At 35.9% G+C, this 12,074-nt stretch overlaps 1 protein-coding gene across 3 annotated transcripts in view; it reads right to left on the bottom strand.

Moving 5' to 3' along the window:
* kansl1b (KAT8 regulatory NSL complex subunit 1b) overlaps positions 1–12,074 on the bottom strand; it is a 60,701-nt gene that overhangs the window by 43,688 nt on the left and 4,939 nt on the right. The gene's annotated exons all lie outside the window — the stretch shown is intronic.

Genomic DNA, 12,074 nt, shown 5'->3' with positions numbered 1-12,074 from the left:
TTTCCTGACCAACAACCACTGCTCCTTGAATTGAAATTCTGCTGAATTCTATACGTTTGCGAAATCTCTCATTAAACCAAAGAAAGCATAGACATGATGTAAATAAGATATTAATTGTGCATTCTAAAGCATTTTTGATTATTTTTAATTAACTCCGTGAGATCGCGATATCTACAGTAAGATGAGTGACATTTCCAGTGATTATAAGGGGTGCACCCATTGCGCAATATAATCCATTCAGAATTTACATAGGCTACATTCACTCACAGATTCACTGATAACCATTTATCCGATATTGCCACTTGCCATTGTGTTATGTATACTACTGTACATCAGTTAACTAAGCGAAGGTGAAGCAGGTGCATTCTCAGTGAAATATGTCTATGCACGCTGCACTTGTCGACATGCATCTGCGAGTAAACACATACTGTATGTATAGCATTATTTTTTATTTTACCATGCAGCAAACTTAAAAACATTTGTGTGAAAGAAAAAAAAAAAAATACCAAAAAAAATATAATAAAAAAAAATAATAATAATAATTAATTAATTAATTAATTAATTAATTAATAAATAATAAATAAATAAGTTCAAGGTTTTGAAATAGTATAAAAAAAAAAAAAAAAAAAAAAAAAAAAAAAATAAATAAAAAAAAAAAAAAATATATATATATATATATAAAATTGTATTTTCAATGTACTAATGAAATGATACATACAGCAAATGCACGCAAGACACCACTAAATTACACCAGTGGCTGAAAGACATGGGAAACAAATACATTTCACATTCATGATACCGGAAACTGGTGTCGGAGCAAAAAGGTTTGGAGTAGTTTGTTCACCTATCCAGCCATATACACTAGTCCAGTGGTTCTCAACCGATTTTTTTTCAGGACCAAAATTTTATACTAATAACAATCAGCATAACACAACAAATAATTAAAATAGTAAAAATAATAATAATTATTATTTGTTATTGATCTATCTAGAAATATTTTTAGTAGCATTAAATGGTCATGAAACAATGTTAGCATCTGTTAATTTTAATTGTAGGAGAAAATGGGTTAAAAAGTGCACCTGTATTTAATGCTGTCTGGGTTGTTTTTAACCTGCCAATGCGGGAATGTAAGCTACTTTCTAGTTTCTACCAAGCAACAGATGAATTTTGAAATACATCAGAGTTTGATTGTACTTTGACGCCAACTATAAAATAATATTACCCCAACTATTAATGACTATATGATTTGTTACATTTCATTATTTACATCTAAACAGAAGTACAACCCAATTGTGGCGCATGACCCAGCAGTTGAGGACCACTGCAGAACGGTTCAGAATCAATGGGCAAAAATACAAACAGAGACAGACACAAGGACAGAGAAAGTTTCATATGGAGGCCAGGCAGACTGATATGAGCACATTTCTACATTGAGTAATTACAAAACCCAGGACTTCGGACCTACTGTTCTGTGACGTCAGGCAATGTTTATTCTCATAACAATGACAACAGACTGTGACATTCGAAGTGACTATGAATGCAGGTAGTAGTTGACAGCACCAATAACTTAATCTGGAACATAAACCAATTTATTCTGCGCTGTCAAAACCCTTTAGGTGTTACCCATTCTTATTAAATGTAACAAGCTGATGTGCCGTGCCTTAATGGATTTGCAGAATATTCTGAGAGCAGAGAAACAAAATTAATTCGCAAAGCAACAGGGGTCAAACCTGAAATGTCACCATGTCTTGTGAGATAGCCATTGCAATATATTAAATGCGAAAAAGAAAAGATAGTTAAACCTAGGGCTGTGATGGTATGGGATTTGTTGTTACCGCACTAAAGCACCAAATCACGCGATTTGGCAGTTAAACGGTTAATTTGGTGGTTAATTTTTCAAAGCGAAAACAAAACAAAATAGCCTATTGCATCTAGGGATGTGCACGAATAGTGAATCTGAATTTGGAAAGGCACAGCAAATGAACAACGTGTTCTATCGAAGCCCTAAAGGGAATAAATCCAAAAATGGGAGGAAAAAATATATTTCAATGCTTTGTCAAGTATATCGTTAGATAATTGTATTGTATGTAAATTGCGGGCATCAGGAAGCCTCTATTAATATGTGGGGCACTTTCATTTTCGAGATTCACGATCACAAATACTCTGTGTATACTACGGAGTGCCAGTACTTAAAACATATCACAAAATTAGATTTTTGTCAGTGGTGCTCAGGATCTGCAAATCATTCACCATTGTCCTATCAGTCATCTCTTCTTACTTATGTGGTAATTAAAATTGTATGTACTGTAATGTTACATGCTACCGCTAGCAAGCGGCTAACCACGTCCCTTTATTAGTGGCTCCGTGGAACACATTATTCATTTTCCTGTGCCAAATTCAGATTCACCAATCGGGCACATCCCTAACTGCATCGTCACCTAAATAATTGGGCAAAACAATGCTCTGAATTTCTGCTGCCCATTTACATGATCAAGATAAGATAGCCTAATATAAGACATTATTGATCCCGAGCTGGAGAAATTCGCTTGCTACAGCCGTGCAGTGATGACCTCAACACCACTATCGGCATCTCATTACTGCGGTTTTGCGGTTAATCGTTACAGCCCTAGTTAAACCATCTCCCCTCAAAATGAAAACAGAAACTTTGAAAAAATTGTCAATCCAAAATTTTACGTGCAGATGACAAAACACCAGTCACTATTTTCCATGCAGTTTCAATTTAACTGAGCTTTTACACTTTAAAAAGGACGCACAAGAATAACGAAAAATTTGATGAAACATTCAAACCAGATTGGTGAAATGGAGGGGAAAAAAAATATATAATAGAAAGATAATTTTTGGAAGATATACATTTTTTACAGAAAGATTATTTTTGGATGAACGATTCCTTAAAGGTGCTAGCAAACTGGGGGGCCAGAACTGCTTCCATGTACGACAGATAACGGAAGTGAGAGAAAAGTGTTTATAACATCTGAAATATGGGTATTTTTCTTACAAAAACGCATGTATTCACTACAGGACTGTTCAACTGCAACACCTGCTGACCGCAATGATAGAGCTTGGAATAGCCAGGACAATTTTTAATAACTCCAACTGGATTTGTCTGAAAGAAGAAAGTCATACACCTAAGATGACTCGAGGGTAAGTAAAATACACTCTTATTTTCACTTTGGGGTGAACTAACCCTTTAAATTAATCACAATTATATAATGAAAGCCATAAAAAACAGACAATCGCCAAATTTCATAATTGTGACAGGCCTAATTGAAATATTGTATACTTTATTATAATGAAAATTATAATAAGAATTATAATAAAAACTCAGATAAACCCTATATTGTTGTAGTCCTGTGTTTATTAGTCACGCTGAATCAATGAAAACAGTTAAATCTTCTGTTTAGGATTTCCTGGATTTCTTTTGCAGGGCGTATTTGCTGTTTCTCTGGCCTTCGAATGGAGATCTACTACCGATCATAGAATCGTGCTTCACTGACAAGATGCTCATGACAGTAGCAGCTTTTTGATCAGCAGATTGCGATTTCATTGCGATTTATCGTGCAGCCCTACCATGTTCCACCACTGACATGTCAATCAGTGCGGTGGTACTGCAGCTCATGTGACCTTTACCAGTACAAGATAACTGATCTTCAAGATATTCTAGGAACAAAAAATAAATAAACTGTCAGCCACATCCGATTGTGTCAGAATAGCATGAGACTGTCTTTGTGAGCTCTATGTTTGCATCCAAACTTCCCTGGGTGGGGTGAAGCCTTGTCACAAAGCCCCTTTTATCCTTTTAAGGAACTACTAGTCAGAACAATATTAAATTTTTTTCTTCAGGGCTGCATTCCACGAAAACACTGGAACCACACCTACAAGAGCAGCGATATCCTACAAATAAGTGGTTGAATTTGTTTTTTTATTTTAAATGGCATATGCAGATATAAACACACTGAAAAATTCCTCTGATCACTGACAAAAGAGTTAAGGTGCTGAGAAAAACCAGGGTAACAGGAAAAAAACAGATCAGGTTTTGTATAAACATTTTAAGACTTTGCACTACCTTAAATGTTGACGACTTTATCATAATTAGTGTAAAATTATGTCTGTAAACAAGCTCACTGCCAGTAGACTTAAAATGGACTAAAATCAGCAGACTAAATCAACCTAACCAATATATCACGCCATCACTAATTAAGTCAAAGAATATGTAGAAGTCTGTGATGTTTTGGAACACTCGATACAGAAGACGACTGAAACACACAAAATTTAAACACACAGGCTCAATTCAATGTGTCTAAGAATACAGCTGGGTGGTATGGTGGTATCGTTACCACGGTATAAAATGTAAACCCAAAACAGATTTGTTTATTCCGTGTATACCACAAAATGTAAATAAGTGGGCGTGGTTAACTGAGATGCTGCCATTTGTCAAAGAAACATGGAGAAATACGGACGAACAGAACAGGAGGATCTACAAAGGATTACATTTTTTAACGTGTTGTTAATAACGTGAAACAAATGTGCAGCAGTCAACCACGAGAGCAGTGCAGCACCCGGACAGTTTAGAGGTGCCCATAGGCTCACAGCGGAGGAAGCATTATGTATCATACATTAAAGACTCAATTAATAGAAATAGCCTTAAATGATGTATAGTAATCAGCATCATTCTGCCTCTGGTGTACAGTTCATTTTTACTAGGGATGCACTGAATGTTCAGCAACCAAAATTATTCGGTCAAAAAGAATAAAAGACAGAATAAATTGTACCGAACAATGACGTGATGTGATCAAATAGCAACCGGCATAGAGTGAGAGGCGCACTCTCTTTATAATGTAGCACACGTCAGCAGTGTGGAAGCATTTAAAACGGTCTGAGAAAGACGCAGAAATCATTACAAGCACAGACAGAGAGAGACTGTTAAGGACTACATCGCATGTCTTCGATGAGAAGAGGAAGTGGTGATTGTTGCTGGTTACTGATGACTGAAATCGTGAAATGGCCTTAAACAAGTCAACTCACTCTAGAGATGCACAGACGCGCGTTCAGGAAACTTCCATCTCTCTCTCCATCTCTCGATTTGGCAATATTTGAGAAAAGGGTTTAACGATTTCTAATTATTGGGGGGACTAACCGCCCTCAGTGTCTATGGTGGTTATCGCCCTGATCAGACAAACATATGTGTTATGGCACAATCTTGCAGTCTGTAAGTTAATGATATGAGCTAACTTTAGCGATTTTATTTTGGCAAACATTTCTTTGTATATCACGACTGTAAATATGAACTCACGATTGAATGTAACAAAACAAATTATTACTTTCCATTAATATATTTAACAGTGCCAAAAATGCTCACATTTATGTGTCTTTTTGTTCGTTTGGGCAGCCATGTTGCCACTGTAGCTGGTTCATGCTGAGATAATTCATACCCTTCGTTTGAAGTGTGATCCTGAAAAATCTTAATTTGAAGGGCTATCTGGCCCTTCCCTTTACCCCTACCCCTCCAACCAAAAGAGAATCGAGACACAGGAAAAGGGAAGGGCTAAGGGGTAGAAATGGGTAGAAATGGGATTGGGCCTTAAGCGATCACATGTTAATGATGTTGAAGACACGTACGCACACGTAGCCAGTGAGAGGCGAATATGAGCAGCTGAGTGCGTGTCCGTCTTCAGCAAACTGGAGTCAAATAATGACGCGGTTCTAAGGTGTGTTTAATTTAAACTACTTAGAACTAACAGTAGCTGATGTTCAGTTTGCATACTGCTGCTCTCCTTGTAGTCACTACTGAACTCTTCCCTCTTTTGATTAAAGCTCCTGGTGAAGGTTTGCCAGTTATCACAATAATAGCAAAACAAGTCCATTAATAATGCAGTGTAATAAGCAGATACCAGGGAACAAAAGTAAACAATATAACGAGTATTAATAGTATCCTGCAAAATGAAAAGGAAGAATATTTCAAAATAAAATATTTAGATATTATAAACTGGATTGAAGTAAAACAATAACGAGATTTAAAAATAATTCAGAAACCCCTTATTTAAAGTTTAATTGCACCTACAAGTAGCATTTAATATAAATGTTCAGTGTATTTTTACTAAAATAATTAAAAACAAACAAGGTGAAGTCCTTTTCATTCCTAAACTATTTGAGTTCATTTATTATATAAAGCCCTTTTTTTTTTTTATCAATTTTTAGAATATCTACGTATCTGAATAACTATATTGTGAAATATATCATTACCATGAAATATTTGGTCATTTGTCATACTGTGAAACAGAATACAGAAAACACACCCTAAAACTAATGAGTTAGGGTGTATATAAAATGGTGTTCCTAACTTTAGACCGTTTCTAGGGATGGTGATCGGCTGATACAGATGCAGATTCTAATGCAAGGCAAGCTTTATATAACATATGCAATAATGTTATAAATAATCACAGAAATTATTCATTATACAGTGAACAGTGGGTTTATGCATAACATTATGTATATCAGGATACTTAATATAAGACAAAAATAAATAAACAAAATGGAGCAGTCCATTAACATTTAATCTCCTTAAAAAAAATTTAAAAGTCTGATGTAACTTAAACATTGTCCAATACAAGTCTGAGCAGGACAAAATTAATAATAAAACATTTAGACTCTTAAAATAACTAATTGGAGTAGTTTGATGCAACTCATGACGTAGGTTTAATTTAACATTGGTCAAAATAAATAGAAACATTTAAACTCCAACATGGAGAAGTCTAATGTAACTCATAAGGTTTAATACTGTTCAATATAAGACTGAAGAGGAAAAAAGAAATAGAAACATTTAAACTACTGAAAGAACAAAACGAAGTAGTTTGATCACGGTTATATCCACGGGCGCTGCGGATAATCCACTGGTTGGGTAATAAAAAAAAAAATGCAATCTGATTATTTGTGGGTGAATAAAATAAATCATAAATGATGCAAATATTAACTAATTTTTTTTTAAATACATTTTTTCCATCAAGTAGTCGATTTAATTTGTGTGTGTTCACCTGATCGGAAAGTTGCAGTGACAGAAATGGTGACATTCTTGATAAAGTTTGAAAGGAGTAAAGCCTGTGTTAATGCTATCGAGTAGGCTAATATGGCCAAAGAAGATATTTTGTTTTATAAATAAATGTTAATTTAAAAGCAGCCCATGATCAGCTTAACTATTGTTACCGATACCCCTTACGGCTCCAACAAGGTTTTGTTCTGTCCTCCACACTGTGACAACTCACAAAAGACTTTAAGCCAAGCAGCACGGAGACCCGCTTCAGAAATGTGCCACGGCTGGCCGGTATAAACACAAGCATTGACTAGAGCGGCAGCGATCAGCTCAGGTTCTCGTGGAGCCGTAACTAGCCGCAGATGCATGCAGTGAGGCGCAGATCAGCTCTAACATCACTGAATCTGCTGTTAAAAATGAACCATCCATTCATCACATCATCATGCCAAACATACGACAAATAGCGAATTTTTCATTGTTTCTTGAAACGTCATAGCATTTCCACACCGGCGAAGACATGACCCCATGCATGATGTGTGTTGTCTGTGGCTGAAGTTATTAAATTGAGATCAGTTCGTGAGATCGACCAAGTGTAGTGAGTACCGATTGAGTCATAAGATGTGATTATCGGCCGATACCGATCTTATTGTGTCATATATATATATATATATATATATATATATATATATATATATATATATATATATATATAGAGAGAGAGAGAGAGAGAGAGAGAGAGAGAGAGAGAGAGGGGCATACATCTCTTTGTTCTATATATTAGGGCTGTTGTCCATTTAAAATTTTTAATCGAATTAACTACATGATGTGCCAATTAATCTAATCGCATATTAAATTTGGCTGTGAAAACCCCCCCCCAAAAGATTATTTGTATAATCTTGTAAATATATGATGGGCTCTTTCCTCTTAATAATTCAATAAACAACAAAAACTGACAGGGGTTTTGAAAGCATCAGTTAAGAAAGCATCTGATTACAGGACGTGGATGTTTGCACAAGCTCTGTTTGGTACTCCAGTAAAGTCCAGTCACGTCATGTTTATTTATATAATACTTTATCCAATAGATAGCCTTAAATCAAGCAGCTTTACAGCATTAAACATGAGTCAGTGTCGCTTTCAGTTAGAATTACAACTTGATTTTCTGTTATAAAACAGCTCTCCAGTGTGGAGCCAGCTAAAGATAACATCTTTTTATTAGTGGGAATAAAATTTATTTCATTAAAGTGATAGTTTGGTTTGCAGAGATCAAAGCTTGAGCTAGCTCAGGACTGTTTTGATTATCATAACCCTATAAGGTATTTTAAGAGAGATTATGTTGTGAACAAAAAAAAAGTTTATCCAAAAATAAATGTGTCTTATCTCTTACCTTTATTTTGTTTCTCAGTGTTTCCCACAGACTTTCACTCTATTTGTGGCAGTGTATATATGCAAATTCATTCTCTGCCAGCAGGAGGCGCTATAGGAGTGGTAGAGATCGAGGTTTCACCAATCAAACAGTTGGTGGTTCCCACTGACTTCCATAGTAGGAAAAGAAATGCTATGGAACGACATGAGGGTGAGTAAATGATGACAATTTTCAATTTTGGGTGAACTTTCCCTTTAAGATTGTCAAATCGTTAAACTAATTAATTAATAAGGTGGAAAAATCAAGAATCATTCTGGAATCAGATTGTGACTCCCAGAATCGGATCGGATCGTGAGGTGACTAAAGATTTCCACCCCTATATATATATTCCCTTTAAGATATATATATATATATATATATATATATAATATATATATATATATATATATATATATATATATATCTATATATATATAATGCCTAATCATATGTTCAGAACTTAATAGTTGAAAAATATCATTTTCTCTTTAAATGTCATTTAAATAAATATTCGTTTTTTTATGAGCCCAAATATTCTAGTCCAATATTTTTGAAAAATGCCCATCCCTAATGTCTTCATGAAATTTCTCACACTGTCTGGCCTGAGGAGGAAGTGTGTGAATAAGACCTTGTCTTTTGACTCTTTATTAAAAGAATTTTATTTGTGAAAAGTTGACGCATCACATGGCCATGAAGTATTCAAAAAAAACATTAGTTTTTAGGTTAAAACTGTGTTATTCTCACTTTATAAAAGCTGCAAATATAATAATAAATTAACAAATTGAAATGCTGTTTAAAATAGTTTTAGAAGGAATACAACAAATCAAACCACTACAGGTCAACTTCCTGAAAGTGTTTTATGTCAACTACCCTTGTGGGAGGTAAATGAACTTTAAACTCTAGATTTGGCCTAACTTTGGCTAACAATTTAACAACAACACTAACAGCTGGTTTGATAAACACAACAGTTGAGGACACTTGTTCTTTCAAGTGCAATTATTTGGCATTATTATTCTCTTCAGAAGAAAAAAAAAAAAAAAAAAAGATTTTTGCCTTCAGAGGCAGAAGGGCAACTCGACAATCTCATGGAGTCTTGAAGTCTTTGAATTCTGCCATATGGCTCAAGTATTCCCAACTGGGTGAATTTACTTACAGAAACCCTTTAAGACTGAAATCAGAAAGCATTTCAATTAAAAAGACTTAGAGAACAACTTTCGCTCACAAAAAAGGCCTGTTGTTTCTAAAACAGACACACTTGCCCTTGTAACAGAGATTTCCATGTTAATTGGACAAAAGTCTCTAGATACAGGCCACCATGTCAGTATATTTTTTTCCCCAAACACATTAAACAGGTGGTCCTGTCTCACAATCTGACCTACTCCTCTCTCCGCTCCATGCCAAATAGCCTGGTGGATGTCTCCAGCCCTGGACTTGATCTTTCTAGAAAGGAGAACAATCTTGATGTTTCCAGACACTGTTTGTCAGCAGCTTTCACTTTCTTTCACTTTTCATTTTTAACCTCCCAGAGAGCAAAGTCTTGCCAATCTAATGCCCTGCCAAGAAGAACAGTGTTGAAATTTTGCCCTTAACAGACACAAGTTAGGAGCTAAGCCTTTTAAGTTTAAAATAAACCAGGCCTTGGGGTTTGGGAGTCAGACACAAAACAGGTACTGTGGGTGACATTGATTTATACTTCAAACCGACATTGATTGTGAATTACACAGAGTAGTAAGGGTATCAATACTCAAATGGATCATAACAGGATTACAGAAAGACTGATTTAAATGCCTCAAAGCAACAATTCAATTCTCTTTAAATTCACTTCGACAGCCTTCAACAATGTAGGAGCCAAAAATAATAATTTCATGCAGCTCAACAGCTGAGATCTGCAGCGGCCCACACAAAACATATATCAAGAGAGAAATACATTAATTAAAAGATCTTTAATAATAAAAAATGAAAATAATAATAATAATAATAATAATAATAATAAAAAAAGACTATATACTGCAGTGTCTACATTACTTTAAGGTCACATAGTTCTACCTAAAGCATATTACAAGCTAAAATCACAGGAAAAAATCTGCCGAAAAACTAATTTCCAAATGACTGCACCACCTTGAAAGAAATTAAGGCACTTAGTCAATGGTATTGATGCGTTACATAACAGCTCTTCCTGTGGGGAGGGGATTTAGGACAATGATAAATCTGGATGGAACGAAAAGAGTACACAACAGCTCATAATCACATGCCGACCACTAGAGACTCTTAAATTTCCCACAGAGAGACTTTAACAATTTAAAGGCGGGGTAAGTGATTTTTCAAAAACACTTTAGAAAATGGATTCGGGCCGAGCAGCAAAACAAACTTGTAGCCAATCAGCAGTAAGGGGCGTGTCTACTCATGATGTGGAGGAGAAAGCGTTCAGTGCACAGGACAGACATTAGCCGAGCCGAGCGACAGAAAGATAGAGATGGCGGATAAAAAAAAAACAAAACAAATGAGGAAACCGTCTGCAGAACAAAAGAAGGCTCAAGGCAAGAAGTAGGACCCACATAAATATCGGATCAGCTTTCCAGCGCTGGAGAGAATTCAAGGAGCGGGAGACCTGCGATCGGACTCCGAGGTTGCTTTGTTTCTTCTCAATAGGTAAGTAACACCGTGTCTGCGCCGCAACAGCTTAAGTCTGTCTTAAGTCTGTCTTAAACACTGGACGCGATAAAGCAACCGTTGAAAATCATTAGAAATTTGTGTCAATACGTCATACATAGAACGCAGCAGCAGTTTTCTGTCAGGAATTTGTCGTGCCGCGCTGCATCCAGTGTAGACCATTTTATATATGTGTGTGAATACACACATATACAGGTGTAGACAGCATCACTGATTAGAATAAGTTCTATGGTATTTTGTCGTACCGCGCCACTTGCGTCCGGTGTAGACACTGTGTAACATTGGTTTTGCTTTGTTTCACAGAACTAATCGTTGCCTGGGTTGCGTACTTATTTGTGGGGCGGAGCTATCAAAACAGGGGCGAGACCCTTTTGGGGTAGGGGCGTGTTTGTGGTGAGTTCAAATGTCAACATTGGCTACCAGAAATCGCTCACCCCACCTTTAATACATGTGGTGTGTAAGAGAGAGCTAATTTAATATGGAGAAAAACATCTAAAATAGATTGGCGTTCCAGCACAGAACACAAAAGACGTCAAAACCAGGAAATAAGAGAGCAAATGGAAACAAACAGTACAAAAGAGACATGGCATTTCCCATTAGGGATCAATAAAGTATCTATCTATCCATCAGATGAGGGGAAGGTTTGGGTCTAGCAAGTCTTTGTTTCAACTTGGGGTGTGCAATATTAACGGTACTACGATCTACTTTTGAAGAAATATTATATAGCTCTACAGCACACATTCTGTATGCACAGTTCTGGTGCCTCCATCTCAATATACTGTACAACGTGACATACATTCACATCAAATGTTAACTCAGGGGTAGAGTTACACGTACGGGACACTGCACTTATTTCGCAATAAGTCGCACACTAAAAAGCCTGTCAAACAGCACCTAATTACTGGACTAAGATATCTTTCGCATCTGATTGCCCTAATGCTGTCAAAAACACAAGGT

Source organism: Cyprinus carpio, chromosome A3, assembly GCF_018340385.1.
Source record: "Cyprinus carpio isolate SPL01 chromosome A3, ASM1834038v1, whole genome shotgun sequence".
Lineage (NCBI taxonomy): Eukaryota > Metazoa > Chordata > Actinopteri > Cypriniformes > Cyprinidae > Cyprinus > Cyprinus carpio.
The sequence above is the reverse complement of the archived record's forward strand: the minus strand, read 5'-3'. Positions and strand labels throughout refer to the sequence as shown.